Raw genomic sequence first — 15,756 nt, 5'->3', positions numbered from 1 at the left:
TGTGGGCCTATGATATGGTAGTGTGTGGGCAGAATGAAGGAAATCCTGTATGTTCCCTGCTGTTATTTTCAGCCCTATGGAAAAAGGGTTTCAGGTACTAAAATGGGATTAAATGTGAATGGTTAGGACACTCACATGACCAACATATTTTCTCTACCAAATGATACTGTGTAATGCTTGGGTGTGTGTGTGTGTGGGGGGGCTATAAACCATTTTGATAGGAAACAGGCTCTCAGATTCAAGGATTTAGGGGTCACTGTCCGGTACTAAATTTTCTAAACATGGTGGAGACTGACCGGACCGCATCTACTTTCCCACTCTTGACAATGCACTTGAGCTCTGGTCGTGGTTCTGTCTGAATGGACCATGTTGTCTTCCCCAGGGACAAGCTGAGACCGACTGCTCTAAAGGTCTATGCCCAACACCCATGGGCCAGGTGGGAAACTAATGCTGGAAATAAAAGCCCCCCAATTCTGACATTTCTTTAAGAAGATAACGCTTTCAAACCCTCAGCTAGCTACCCTGAGCTCTGAAATCCTGGGGTTCTCAAATCAGTGCTGAACAATCTGAGGAGGGGTGCTCCACAGGTCTAGGTCTGGGTGCCAGGACCACAGCTGGGTTTCAAAGTGTTAGATTCAGAGACAACCTGCCAGCAGTGGGCTTGGCGAGACTTCTCGAAGCTTTGGTTTCTCCAAAGAGAGAAACCGTATGGCTGTGTGCTATAGACTGATCTGTGTCATCCTCACCTTCTTATGTTGAAGCCCTAACCTCCAACGTGACTGTATTTTTGAGTTAGGGACTTTAAAAGGTGACTAAGGTTCAATGGGGTCCTAAGGGTGGGGTCCTATTCCAATAGGATTGGTGGTTTTATAAGAAAAGGAAGGCAGTAGGGGAGCCTGAGTGGCTCAGTTGCTTAAGCCTCCGACTTCGGCTCAGGTCATGATCTCACGGTTCCTGGGTTCGAACCCTGCGGGCTCTGTGCTGACAGCTCGAGCCTGCAGCCCGCTTCAGATTCTGTCTCCCTCAATCTCTGCCTCTCCCCCACTCTCACTGTGCGTGTGTGTCTCTCTCTCTCTCAAAAATAAACAAACATTTAAAAAATTAGAAAAGAAAAGGGAGGCAGACACAAACACTTTGGAAACAGCTTCATTTATGATCAGGTTTGCTCCAGGTAGACCTATCTCTGAGAAAGTTTCAAAGCCCTGTCTTGGAGGAAAGGCACCCATTCATGGTTAAGTCTAAGGGTTTGGGGGCCGGATCTGTGTTCGAGACCCAGTTCTGCCACTTGGAGTCATGCAATCCCAAGAAAGGGCTTCCCACCTGGGGAAGTCTTCCCTTTTTCACATGTAGAGCTGGGATAAGACAGCAGCATCAGTTAAGGAGGCTTTTGGCTGCGAACACTGGAACACTAGGCTAGCAGTGGCTTCAACAAGCAGGGGTTTACATTTCCCAAAGAACAGGAAGTCTGGAGGCAGCAGGGGCCCGCCAGGCTTAGCTGCTCGGCAGTGTTGTCCAAAACTGGGGTTCCTTCCAGAGGTACAACCCTCAGCGGGTTGGCTTTTTGTCACTTCCTAGTCAAAAGTGTCATCACTGGAGCACGGGCTGTCACAACAGTGTCCAAGTAGAAAAGAAGGAAACGGGCCACAGGGTTCCCTCTAACCCCCGTGCCTTCCACTTATCAGGAAGCAAAAGCAGACAGGGACATGCTGTCACACCCCAGAATGGGGTCCTGCACTAGGGTGACCCCAGCCCTGAGGATGAGCCCACGTACTCTGACACCTGAGCAAAACCAGGGTTCTGCCAGCAAAAAGAGGGGTAGTGTAGACTTTTATTAGTGTTTAGAGAGAAAAGTTACATGAAGTATACTTAACACAGTGAAGTGTGGGCCATTAACAAATTATCAATTAACACTGATTTATTAATAAACTAATACATTGTCACCTTTCACTAGAACCCAGAGTTACCTGATAAACTCTATTTCCCTCAGGGAGACTACTTGATGAAATCTCTATACAGAAACATTCAGGTCTGTGTGTCAAGGAGCCACAGCAGAAATTCTTGGAAGATGAATTCTTAAGGGAAAAAATGTAAGCAAATGATATTTTACCTGTAGCCTCATACTAAACCTGAAACTTGTCTGATGTTCTTTTTCTTTTTTTTTTTTTTTAGTGTTTATTTTTGAAGGAGAGAGAGACAGAGAGAGAGAGTGGGAGAGTGTCAGAGAGAGAGAGGGAGACACAGAATTCAAAACAGGCTCCAGGCTGTGAGCTGTCAGCACAGAACCCGACTTGGGGCTCGAACTCACAAACCGTGAGATCATGGCCTGAGCTGAAATCAGATGCTCAGCCAAGCCACCCAGGCGCCCCAAAATATGGAACACTTCACAAATTTGTGTATCATCCTGGTGCAGGGGCCATGCTAATCTTCTCTGTATCGTTCCAATTTTAGTATATGTGCTCCTGAAGCGAGTACAAAGTGTTCTTAAACTATAGTTCATACCACTGAATCCTCTGGGATCTGAACAAGGTATTCACGGAGTATCTTTAGTGTAAATACACTGAAGGCCTTTGGAAAAGAGGGGAAGAAAAACCCTCTTTCAAGATTGTTATGGCTCACTTACCATGGTTTCAAATAAACTTCTACTTAAAAGACAACATGCTTTTTTTTTTTAGCAGGCAGACTATATAAAAAGTCCAATTAAACGTCTTCATGGAAACACTCATTTTGCAATTAACTCTGAGGTCTGATTCAGATGCCTGTGACCTGATCGTGAAAGCTTAGGGGCTATAGAGGGGCCCCTGGCTGGCTCAGTCGGTTGAGCGTCTGACTTCGGCTCAGGTCATGATCTCATGGCTCGTGAGTTTGAGCCCTGCATAGCTCAGAGCCTGAAGTCTGCTTTGGATTCTGTGTCCCTCTCTCTCTCTGCCCCTCCTCCCAAGAATAAGTAAAACATTAAAAAAAAATAAAAAAATAAAGAGCTATAGGAACTAAGTGTTCATGCCTGGATCTCCCATATGCAAAAAATAGATTTTGTACAGGGGGAAATGCTAATAGTTCTGTAATCCTAAAACTGGTAGGTACCCTTCCCACCACCAGCCAAATGTCATCTTGTTCCCATTCAGACCTGGAACTGCTGGGGAGAACAGTCACTATTTTGCATGCTCTTTCCCAATACGTATAAAAATAAACAATACTTCTGATACGATGTCAGACTGAAAAATGAATGCCAACTAATAAAGGAAATAGCAATTAGCAAAGTCATTCATTATGGTTCTGCTTTTGCCTCTGTTGCTTGTTTATGCCCATAAAACAATAAATTCACAATAGTAACCTAATATTTTATATACATTTTCCCTGAAATCAAAGTAAAAGAGATCGAGGACATCTGTGACGAATATATTCTGCTAGTATTAAGAGTCCCTAAATTCGATTATGGTATATGGCATATATTTTCTCCCATAAAACTTGTATTTTCAGCTAATAGGCATCACCTTCTAAAACCACCTTACTTCTATCTTCAGCACCAACAGTTACCTTCCTCCTTGGGGATTATTTTATTTTTTTAAGACATATGTGATTTTAGATCAGTTTTAGATTTACGGAAAAATTGCAAAGACAGTAGAGATAGTTCCCATATAGCTTTTACCCAGCATCTTGTAGCAAAATCTGGTACATTTGTTATAATTAATTAACCAATGCTGACACATTGTCATTAACCGAAGCTCCTCCTTTATTCAGATTCCTTAGTTGCCCCCTAATGTCCCTTTCCTGATCCAGGCCCCCATCCAGGGAGTCGCATCACATCTAGTTGTCAAATTTCCTTAGGCTCCTCTTGGCTGTGACAGTGTCTCAGACATTCCTAGTTCTTGATGACCTGGGCACAGTTTTGAGGGTACTGCTGGGTATTTTGTAGAATGTCCCCCAGTTTGGGTTTGTGAAGTGTTTTCTCACGGTTAGACTGAGATTAAGGGTGTAAGGAGGAAGACCCCAGAAGGAAAGTGTCATTCTTGTCACATCAAGGGTACTATCAACACGGCTACTGATGTTGACCTTTGTCACCTGCCTGTTTGTTCAGTTCCTCCTAACGAAACAAATAATCGTAGAATTACTTTCTCCTTTCCACAACCCATACGTGAGGGGCTGGAGGTTTTGTGACCTTGACAGCAGAAGACTGACCTCACTTATTTAGGTTCTTCTGTATAAGGGATGTGTCTCCTCCACTCCCTTGCTCGCTCGCTCACTCATTCAATCGTTCATTCATTTGTTCCTAGCTGTATGGACTCCTGGATACTCAAGAGTTAATTTTTAGGAAGAGGCAGGAGGGCATCTGGGTGGCTCAGTCAGTTGAACCTCAGACTTTGGCTCATGTCAGGATCTCACAGTTCATGAGTTTAAGCCCCACATCGGGCTCTGTGCTGACAGCTCGGAGCCTGAAGCCTGCTTCAGATTCTGTGTCTCCCTCTATCTCTGTTCTTCCCCCACTCACACACTCTCTCTCTCTTTCTCTCAAAAATAAATAAACATTAAAAAAAAATAAAAGGAAGAGGCAGGAAGGGATTTTGTTGTATTTGAGCACGTGCAAAGGCCGGGGAGGACGGGCCGCTGTGCGCACAGAGCTGCTGGCCTCCCTCATGCTGACCAGACTCCCGTCACACACCAGACTGATGGCCCACAACAGTGAACTTTCTGCCACAGTAACATTACAGAGTCCTACATGTTGCAGAACTCTGGACTCTGTCTGAGCAACCAAACTGCAAACGCTGAACCCACCATATGCCAGAAGCCCTGCTGCCCATGTCAGTGCCCATCCTGGCCCTCGTCCTCAGCTCCCACAGTCAAGCAACTGGCAAAGTCCAGGCACGATGCTCGTAAACACCCTGAGTCGGCATCCTATCAGGAGAATGGCTGGGACCTACAGCCCACCCTACAGCCTCTTGCACAGACTTGTGTGCACGGTGGGGTACACGGTACATGGGCTTTCACTCAAGACCGTGAATTTAGGAGAAACAATCCTGCAGGTCTTGATAGTGAGTATATATAGATAGTGGGAACTGAGCGGCGAGGGGCACATTATGTATGAAACACAGCAGGTGATGTCATGGAGGTTGCACAAAGTGCTAAGGGACCCTACAGAGAAGTCATACAAGGAGATGACAGCTGATATGGGGCCAGAAAAACAAGCAAGAGTCTGAGATGGGGAAGGGGGAAGGGTGGATCTAATTTGTAATCATTTATCAGTATTTTCTTTTTTTTTTTTTTTATAAATTTTTTAATGTTTGTTTATTTTTGAGGGGCGGGGGGAGAGGGAGAGAGGGAGCAGGGGAGAGGCAGAGAGAGAGGGAGACACAGAATCTGAAACAGGCTCCAGGCTCCATGCTTTCAGCACAGAGCCCAACATGGGGCTCGAACTCACGAATCGTGAGATCATGGCCTGAGCCGAAGTGGGATGCTCAACTGACTGAGCCTCCCAGGTGCCCTGAGTCTAATGCTTTTAAGTTTGCTTATGCCAGTGGGTGACGAACTCTGCAGGTGGCAGAACATCTAGGTGTGGGAGTGGAATCTGCACAGAGTCGTAGGTACATCAAACCTGAAGTAAGTTTATAATTCGGGGTAAGGGAGGACTCATCTTATCAAAGGTTCTCTCACTGAGATAAACAGCATGGACTAGAAACATTTTCAACTATAATATTTTCTAGTGCAACCTGGAAAAAGCCCCAAATGTTCCATTTTGGGTATTAAAACACCTCTGCTTGGCTCACAGAAAGTCCTACTTGAGAACCACTGGTCCAGGTGACTGATGAGTGTAACACGTTCTGTTTTCAGCAGACCGAAGGCTACACTTAGAAGCCATTCTCCAAATCAGTACAAAACCCACATTAGCAAAAAGAGGCTTCACAAGGCACATTTTGAAAACTTTATTTAATAGTTTCCTTCGTTTTTCCCCAATTGCTGGTAACACCCACTATCCTATTTTTAGCTCCACTGTACATTAATGAAGATCTATGATAAGATACATGTAATTACTTGTGAGTTAAATGGGAAGACTCTGCTCATAGTAAAAAAAAAAAAAAAAAAAAAAAAAAAATCGACCTGCCTTCAAAGCAACAGGAAGAAAGAATCAAGGGGGGAAAGTGATACCATGGCAACACGGCTTTCAGAAAGACAAGCTCTGCACACCTTGTCAGCTACTCCACAGAGCTGGAGACAACCCGGGACATACCTGTGCTTCTGAGGATGCCCATGAGATCCTCAGGCACATCACAGAGGCAAAGGGACCCTTATGCACAAAGAGTCAGACGCCGCTGCCCCGCCCCAAACAGGGGGAGGTCCACATAAACAATAACAGTAACGACAACAACAATAATAACATAACGGACGGCTTCTATCTCCGTCTGACTTCTGAGTCTGCCACGCTCAAAATACTGCTCGGATTAACCCCGTGATGTCAGCATCGGGACCACAGGGACTATGTCTGGGATTTGTAGGCCCGTCCCCAGAGGTCCTGATCTGTGAGGCAGGGCCCAGGATTTGCATATTTAACTAGCATCCCGAGATTCAGATGCAGGAGGTCCTCAAGGACACTCAGAGGCACAGTGATGCGGGGTGCAAGCCACAGGCGGTCTGCTGACCAAACCAGCCCACTTTACCCCGGGAGTCACCCCTCAAGACTTTTATCATCAATCCTTCGTTCTGTGCAGTGTGTCGATGTAACTGTAGTGGCGTTAACCTGGGACGGTTAAAGTGATGAATGGAAAGTCGAGTATAATTAAATGCCAGCACTGACTGTTACGAGCTTGTCGCACGCAGAATGGCAGAGCCAGGCTGCCGATTTAGACTCTTTGCCAGTCAGGGTGCCTCCTAATTAGTTCTGCAACCGTATCCCGTTGCTAAAAGTCTTGAGGGGTGATGACAAATGGCAATAAACATGACTACAGCTCCCAGAAAATTTTAACCCCAATTTGAGGGACTCCAGGATGCCAAGTCTGACCCTCTCCAGTCCTATTTATATATGATTTTTAAAATGCATTCGGGGGGCACCTGGGTGGCTTGGTCGGTTAAGCGTCTGACTTCAGCTCAGGTCATGATCTCATAGTTTGTGAGTTCGAGCCCCACGTCGGGCTCTGTGCTGACCGCTCAGAGCCTGGAGCCTGTTTCAGATTCTGTGTCTCCCTCTCTCTCTGCCCCTCCCCTGTTCGTGCTCTGTCTCTCTCTGTCTCAAAAATAAATGTTAAAAAAAAAAAATTAAAATGCATTCGGCACACACATGACTTTCTGACCACTTGGGCCATTACATGAACAGCTTAGAAACCCAACCTTAGAGTCATGGCCCAGCATTAAATCTGCCTTGTGTTTACTCCGTAAGCAGAGGTTCTGTCCCTTAACTGCACGTTGACACTTGGGGAATACTTCAAGACAAGCACAAAGATGAAAGTCAGCATGTCTCAACTCTGGCTGACACAGAATCAGAGGGGGGGGGGCCTTGGGAAAACTACCCATATTCAGGCCCCCCTAGACTTCGAACTTAGAGTCTCTGGGGTGAATCCTGCTGATGCTCCTGGGTAATTATAACGTCCAGCCAAGGTTGAGCCCCACTGGGAATGCTTGTTCCTCTCAAGACCGTGAGCATCCTGGAGGGGGACACGGTTTCTCCCTCTCTGCCTTTCAAACCAATACGTAATAAATTATCGCTGAGCTAAACTGAATATATTTGCATATCGGACTGTTTCCACGTCTGTAGCGGGCAAGCAGCCTCAAGGACCGAAGACTGGGTTCACATCTGTGACCTCACCTTCCCAACCAAGCAACATTGGCACAGCTGGTCCCACACCTCCAGGCTGAAAGACGTGCCTGTCACTGTTCCTCCCGCTTAATGAGGGCTGAGAAGGGCTTCAGAGGTGGGGCTGCGATTACAGTCGGCAAAGGCAGGAGCCTTCACCAAATATGAGGACGTCCCTCGGAAAGTCACCATGACTGAACGGAGAGCTAAAAGACGGTTAATCCCAACAAGTGCCTTCTGCTGGCAGTAAGGGTTGCCAGATTTAGTGACCTCAAATGTAGGATGTCCCGTTACGCTTGAGTTTCAGATGACCAACAAATAATTTTTAGTGTAATTATGTTCCATGCACGATTTGGGCACACTTACACTAAAAATCTATTCACTGTGTGTCTGAAATGCCACTCAACTGGGTGTCCTTAGTTTATCTGCAGCTCCAGTGCTAATGGTCCCAAAGTCAATTTGTGTGAGTTTGTTTTGGGAAGAAGGAATGGTGGCATTACAAGATAAAAACATCTGAAAACGCTGTGTTTTGTTTCCCAACAAATGCTTTGGTAGTCCCAGGCATAGGGGCTGTCTAGAATAAGATATAAGCAGAACATCCCTCTCAGTGACTTTTCAAAGAACGGGGTTCTTCAGCTCCGAACAAAGGACACAGCAGAAGAGAAACTTTCGTTGTGGGCCGCAGCTGAGCAAATTTATCAAACAAAGGAAGCATTCAACTCACACTCTGTACCACGCTCACACACGAAAATTCAACAAACTGGATGCAGAAACCAGAAACAGTGATGCAATTTTATCTGGCTCATCTTGTGATTATGAAGTTCTCTTTCCTGTTTTCGCTCCTGAGAGAGGTGGAGGAAAGGCACAGTGGAAAGAGGAGAAAACTGGCCTTGCCGGATTTGCTCTTTCAGCAAAGCCACTGAGGACCAGATGGGAGGCAGTTCCGGCCTCAAGGAGAGATGGACGGACTGCCCATGTGTACCACACAACTGCTCAGTACCAGGCGGGGAGGGTTTTCTGCTGTGCCCTCAGCACCTAGAACAGTGCCAGGAATACGGAGCCATTCAATAAATATTTGTTGAATGAATAGCAAAGGTATGCACACAGACTCGGGAAGGGAAAGGGGGAGCCAGAGATGGCCCCCGAAGGGGAGGATGCCTGAGGCTTTAGGAAGAGCAAAGATGAGTCAGTACAAAGCACTCGGGCAAGGGGTGGGTGGGGGCGGGTGGGTCCGAAGGCGCAGCACAGCGAGCGTGTTGGACAACCACGAATGAAGACCCCTGGCCAGTAAAGCCCAGGTGGTGCTGGGGGGGGGGGGGGAAGGGGGGAGGACTGCCCTGGGGGCGGCCGGGGGAGATCTGGGGGTCCATCAGCTGACAGCTGGAAACGGGCCCCAGTGTAGAGCAGATGCTCTGAGGGGTTCAGGGCTGGAGCCCAAGGTCACAGCTTTCTCTGAAGAGGAAGAGGAGGAAAGGGGAGACCCGATGGGGACTGAGGAAGGGCAGCCCAGGCAGGAGACCAGCCAGGAGACGCCTCTGCCATGGAAGCTGGGGCCGCATGTCATGGAGACAAAGTACTGGTGTCAGAGGAGAGCGGGCCGGGGAATGAGCGCTGGCTGTGGCAAAAGGGGTCCCTGAGGAGTGGGGGGGATGGGGGATGGGCAGCAGAGGGTTACAGGGTGAATGTGGGGGTGAGCAAGTGGGGACACTGAGCGTAGACCGCAGCATTCCTGGCAGCGGAATGGAAGAAATCGTACACGGGGGCTCTGGAGTCCGGGGGGGGGGGGGGGGCTGTTTCACAGGTATGTCCCTCCTCATTGGGGGAAAGGCCTCCAGATCTGCTGAAGATGAGAGACAGAGCCACAGGCTGGGACGTGCTGACTGCACAGCTCCGGGCTCAAAGCCGGAATGCGATGGGCCAGGCCCCGGGGGTTTTCTCAACCTCCTCCCCCTCCAACTCCCTCCAGGAACCTGGTTTGCTGCCGACAAGCCTGGCCCAGTCGAGCCTAGAGCTCACTCCTGAGCACCCAGGCTCTCATCTGGACACGTGGTGCTTCTTCTGGAGGCAAGGAGGTGAACGTTTCAAGAGGAAAAGGACAGGGGCACCCAACTCTACCTCCTACTTTTAAAAGCACAGAACAGAAATACATACAACCCTCGTGAGGTGGAATGTCAACACGGATCATCATTTTACCGGCCCCCTGAAGGTCTTCTGGGACTTCTGGGACTCTGCAGCCAAGAATCTCCAGGGAGATAAATTACAAAAAAGCCACTTAGGAATTTCGTTGTCTCAGCAGGGCCTCACCCACCTTCCACACAGGGACGGAGAAGAAAACACGGCTGGGGCGGCAGGCACAGCCTGCTGCTGGTATCTGAGTGTGGTGCAAAAGCCATGTCTTTCGAATAAAGTGACTCAGAAGTCTAGTCATTAGTTAGCCCTTAAAAAAAACAAAAAAAAAACCAAAAAAAAACAACTACGGGTGAGGGGTGCCTGGGTGGCTCAGTCGGTTGAGCATCCGACTTCGGCTCAAGTCACGATCTCACTGTCTGTGAGTTCGAGCCCCACGTCGGGCTCTGTGCTGACAGCTCAAAGTCTGGAACCTGCTTCGGATTCTGTCTCTCCCTCTCTCAAAAATAAGCATTAAAAAAAAAAATTATGGGGAAAAAAGGGACTCTATATCTGAGTAACAGTGGTCAGCTATTCTTTATTTAAACAAGCCCAAACAGCAGGCAATAAGTGACTTATTCCAGATGCAATCCACACAAAACTAAAGATCATATACTAACATAAAACCGATAAAAATGTGCAAGCTTTACTGTTTATAACAGCCGTACTCCATTTAAAAAGAAGGTACAGCTACAGAAGCCTGGGTGGCTCAGTTGGCTAAGCATCCAACTTTTTTGGTTTCGGCTCAGGTCATGATCTCTCATGGTTCGTGGGTTTGAGCCTTGAATCAGGCTCTGTGCTGACAGGGCAGAGCCTGCTTGGGATCCGGTCTCCCTCTCTCTGTCTGCCCCTTCCTCACTTGTGCTCTCTAGCTCAGAGTAAGTAAATAAATTTTAAAAATTATTAAAAAGAAGGTATAAAAAGATAGTTCAGTGTCAAGTATAAACAAAACCGGAATGGTATCAGTGTTTCTATTGCCCTGAAATAGTTTTTACTGGCTTAAAACTATATGCAGCATGGCTGGAGACGGGCTGCAAGCAAATTAAAGATAATCAAACCAAAAGTCACTCAGAGCTATGCAGGGTTTTCATTACACAGTTAGTACATGATGAATGAATACTTTAATTGTATGAATGAAGTAACCGAGTGGGAATTCTTACCTAAAAAAAGGCCCGCAATTCCTTCTAAGTCACGAGTGATGTGGGTTCCGCCCCAACACCTGAACATATTGAACCAGCTACCTCTCTTGAACGTAGGCTTTGAATAAGGTGAGAATACATTTTCTAGGTAGCTTTCTTAAACTGCAAGGCTAAAAATCTGAGGAAGAAGTAGCCAGATTCAATCGATGGCTTCCTGGGTCTGCTTTTGCCTGTATCTAAATATTAGGACAGGACGGGCAGTGAACAACCTCACCAATTCAAGTGCGGTCCAGCGACCAGCAGCATGGTAAGAGTTACAACATCTTAGGGGCCACACTAGACCCACTGACCCGGAATCTGACAAGACCAGCAAGTGATTCGTATCTGCTTTCAAATTTGGGAAGCAGTGGTGAGAACTGGCTTTCTGTTTTGGCTCCCCATCCCAAAGGTTCCACGGAGCCCGGGCAAGTAGCCTCAGAAAGTTATCAAGTACTACTTTCATTATATTGCGTTTCACTTTATAACTTCTTTCAATTTTATTTCACCTTTGCTCTGAGTCATAAAGCTGTCTGCCTTTTCTTTATCCATTAGCCTTAATTCTTCAAAGTAATTTGGCTTCATGCTAGCACCTAAAACAGTGTCAATTTTAAATTATGTACAGTAATAGGCTAGGAGGAAATGGAAAATATTTCCCAAGTTCAATTTTAGATAGGATTATATAATTTTTTTGTTTTCTCTTTCCTCTTTCCCTCTCTTTGTGTGTGTGTGTGTGTGTGTGTGTGACAATTGCAATGGGCTTATTAGCAAACCTGTTGGGTTTCACAGCAAGCTAGGAAGTCACTTAGAGCACTACCTAGAAAAATGACATGTAATTAGAAACAGAAGGAGCTGGGGCCGGTGCGGTACACAGCACAGAACAAGGCCATATGCACACAGCTCACACTAAAGACAGTGTTCTACAACAGGCCTAGGTATGCGTTTCCATCTGAAACAGCAGTCCCACTCACTGAAGAGTTAACTGCATCCACGAAATTGTAAACTGGAGCAGTGGGGATTGTGAGTCTATTTTATACTGTCTGACAAGTAACAGGACAGGATTAATAAATATCCATGAATGAGAGAGCGAATAGCACTTAAACTGTACGTTCTCCCTACCACACTCTGCCCCTTCCCTTTCAATTCCTGCGAAAGTAAAGAGAATCCAATGAACCTTCCAGCCATTCCTGAAGCCATTCAAGAAGCCACTCCCCACATGGAGACGCCTCTACCATGGCTTCCATGAGGACTGCTGGAGGAGCCTTCTCTGGGCACTAGGTCCCTCGCACCCCATCCCAACAAGAATCAGCATCAGCTTCCTTATCTCAAACATTTTTAGTACCTGAAAAGAGACGCAGTGCAATGTTCAATAACCCCATGTAAACTAACTAAAATCTGGGTGTAAGCGGTGATGTTCAACAATTTTCAAAGTCTCTTCCGCTGCTAAAGTTGCCATTAAAGAGTTTGAACTTTCCATATCCTTTTGGCTGCTGTGGTGGGGCACTTTCCCTTAACTCCACTGGAAGAGCAGAACAAGAGTGAAGAAAAGAAAGTAGGGGCACCTGGGTGGCTTAGTCAGGTAAGTGTCCAACTCTTGATTTCAGCTCAACTTATGATCTCACAGTTCGTGAGATCAAGATCCACGGTGACAGCACAGAGCCTGCTTGGAATTCTCTCTCTCTGCGCCCGCTCCCCTCTGAAAAATAAATGAATAAACTTAAAGAAAAAAAAAAGAAAGTAGGAGCACTTGGGTGGCTCGGTCTGTTGAGCATCTGACTTTGGCTCAGGTCATGATCTCATGGTTTTTTGGGTTTGAGCCCCATGTCAGGCTCCATGCTGACAGCATGGAGCCTGCTTGGGACCCTCTCTCTCCCTCTTTCTCTGCCCCTCCCCTGCTTGTGCTCTCTCTCTCTCTCTCTCTCAAAAATAAACAAACTTTGGGGCGCCTGGGTGGCACAGTCGGTTAGGCGTCCGACTTCAGCCAGGTCACGATCTCGCGGTCCGTGAGTTCGAGCCCCGCGTCGGGCTCTGGGCTGATGGCTCAGAGCCTGGAGCCTGTTTCCGATTCTGTGTCTCCCTCTCTCTCTGCCCCTCCCCCGTTCATGCTCTGTCTCTCTCTGTCCCAAAAATAAATAAACGTTGAAAAAAAAAATTAAAAAAAAAAAAAATAAACAAACTTAAAAAAAGACAGTAAAGGAGCTCAGTAACAAAGGCGACTAACTGTGTCCTCAATAAATTCCATGAGATTAGCAGGGCCTAGAGTTGAGACGAGTGATACTGAGAAAACCAGTCCCTTTGATGTTGGGATATCTGGCTGAAGACTGACCAACCGTGCAGAATCAACGAGAAAAGGGGATGTGCAATAATTCAGGTGAGGAAGATAGATGAGACAAGCCGCCCGGCTCACAGACCTAGAAGAATACCCACTACTCATTATGCCCCTGCAGGAAGCAGGAGACAGGAGTTTACCAGCAGCTCAGCAACGCCACTGTCATTTTGCCAAAAAAAAAAAAAAAAAAAAAAAAAAGAAAAGTCTTTTTCAAACGCTTTATAAACTACAAAAAAGCTACAATTCATATGGATGGTGGCATGGCCCTGGGAGTGCCTTCCTCCCCTTCTCTGTGTGGTTTCTAGCCTTCAAACCCCACCTCACAAGCCACTTTCCTGGGAAGCCTCCCTGACTACCCAGTTAGTTATTTCCTCCTCCGCATCCCTCTATGCTCTGCTCCTCCCTATAGTGGTTTGTTTATCTGTGCTTCTCCCATAGGAGCTCGAGTTCCTGAAAAGTGGGGGCTTAATTATCTTTGGGTCCCCAGAGCATGGAACCATAAGAAGTGACTGATAATGCCCACTTTCATTATTAAATGTGTGAGCTCTACTTGGTAGGGAGCATGACGGCTGCCCAGAAACTGGGTGGCTCAGACTGGAGAATCCCTGAGCAGAAATCATGACTGAAACAGTGAGTGTGAGTGTCTAAAGCAACCGAGAGAGACACTCTAAGAGAACAGAGGAGGAGCATGTATGTGGGATTATCATCTCCATGCTGTACCAGTGCATGACTTCAAGCCACGCTCCCCCACCCACATGCACAGAAAGGAATAATCTCTTTCCTGATACCTCTCAGGATTATGAGGAGTAAAAAGATAACGGACCTGAAAGCACTTGAAAATCTGCCATTTAAGAAATTAGTATTATCAACCTTCCGGCAGTGAAAGGTAAGGACAGCAGAGACTCTTTGCTGGGTACATGGATGGGTGGATGGGTGGATGGGTGGATGGATAAAGAGTGGTTCATCTGCCATGAAGCAGCTAAGAGGAAAAGAAGTTTAAGAAGTATCTAACTTGCCAGGCCTTTCTCTCATGTAAACGTCTCCTTAAGGATTCTGAATTTAGAAATGGGTAGATATGGGGGCGCCTAGGTGGCTCAGTTGGTTAAGCATCTGACTTCGGCTCAGGTCATGATCTCACAGTTCATGGGTTCGAGCCCCCCGTCAGGCTCTGTGCTGACAGCTCAGAGCCTGGAGCCTGCTTCGGATTCTGTGTCTCCCTCTCTCTGCCCCTCCCCTGCTCATGCTCTTTGTCTCAAAAACAAATAAACATTAAAAACAAAACAAACAGGGGCGCCTGGGTGGCGCAGTCGGTTAAGCGTCCGACTTCAGCCAGGTCACGATCTCGCGGTCCGTGAGTTCGAGCCCCGCGTCGGGCTCTGGGCTGATGGCTCGGAGCCTGTTTCCGATTCTGTGTCTCCCTCTCTCTCTGCCCCTCCCCCGTTCATGCTCTGTCTCTCTCTGTCCCAAAAATAAATAAACGTTGAAAAAAAAATTAAAAAAAAAAAAAACAAAACAAACAAATGGGAAGATATAAGCAGGGAATAGTTCCACCTTAATTAACATGTTATCTAATTAGTGCACATAAAAAAATATCCTAGTCTGAAAGCCATTAACTCCTTTCTCTTGTTTACTTAGCATTTATGTATTACTTTTACGTGTACTGATTTAGAATGTCTCAGTTTAATATTTAATGCAACATCTAATAGGTTTCCATTAAGACACTGAAATCTTTATAGGCAATGATTTTATTTTTAAATTTGAAAAGGCAAATGAGGTTCAAGATGGTAAAAAAAACAAAACAAACCTGTTTCAAACAGTAGTGGGGAAAGAACACAATGGGAGACTTCTATCAATGTTACCTCTAACTCAAAATCTACGTTGCGGCACAAGAATCAAAACACAAAGTGGCGTTAAAAGTCATTTTAACGGTTTGTGCTGCCAAGAGGTGAGCGAGCTGAATTAAAGGATCACTTTCTAAGGTTAATTTCACTAGGCAGTCTTTAAGTTTACAGTAAAGGAAAAAACGCACCCACGAAACTGTGCACTGAGTATATGCCCCATGTGCCAAGTGAAATAGTTTTGGAAGGAGAGACCTAATTTTGCCACAGCCGTACTGGTGACATTTGGACAAGCGGTGGACCGAGGGGGCTCTGCACAGACAGCCTGGAGAGCCAAGCTACGTTTTAAAAGGGCTCCCTGTGCTCGCAGATGGGCTGTAAACTTGACCAGACTGCAGATACTGTCCTCCACCCTCACCAGTTGAATGCATTAACTTTTCTATTCCTTTCCCATATGCTTTATCGCACATT

General features: G+C 46.5%; 1 protein-coding gene and 1 non-coding gene across 3 annotated transcripts in view; both read right to left on the bottom strand.

Moving 5' to 3' along the window:
* Positions 1 to 15,756, bottom strand: part of FAM171A1 (family with sequence similarity 171 member A1) — a 136,532-nt gene that overhangs the window by 107,062 nt on the left and 13,714 nt on the right. The window lies entirely within an intron of this gene.
* Positions 2,366 to 2,472, bottom strand: LOC112868074 (U6 spliceosomal RNA). Its single transcript, XR_003224252.1, has one exon. It is a non-coding gene; the product is annotated as a U6 spliceosomal RNA (small nuclear RNA).

The sequence above is a fragment of the Puma concolor genome, chromosome B4 (assembly GCF_028749965.1).
Source record: "Puma concolor isolate L17-30 chromosome B4, mPumCon1.1.hap2, whole genome shotgun sequence".
Lineage (NCBI taxonomy): Eukaryota > Metazoa > Chordata > Mammalia > Carnivora > Felidae > Puma > Puma concolor.
This window is presented reverse-complemented; position numbering and strand designations above follow the sequence as displayed.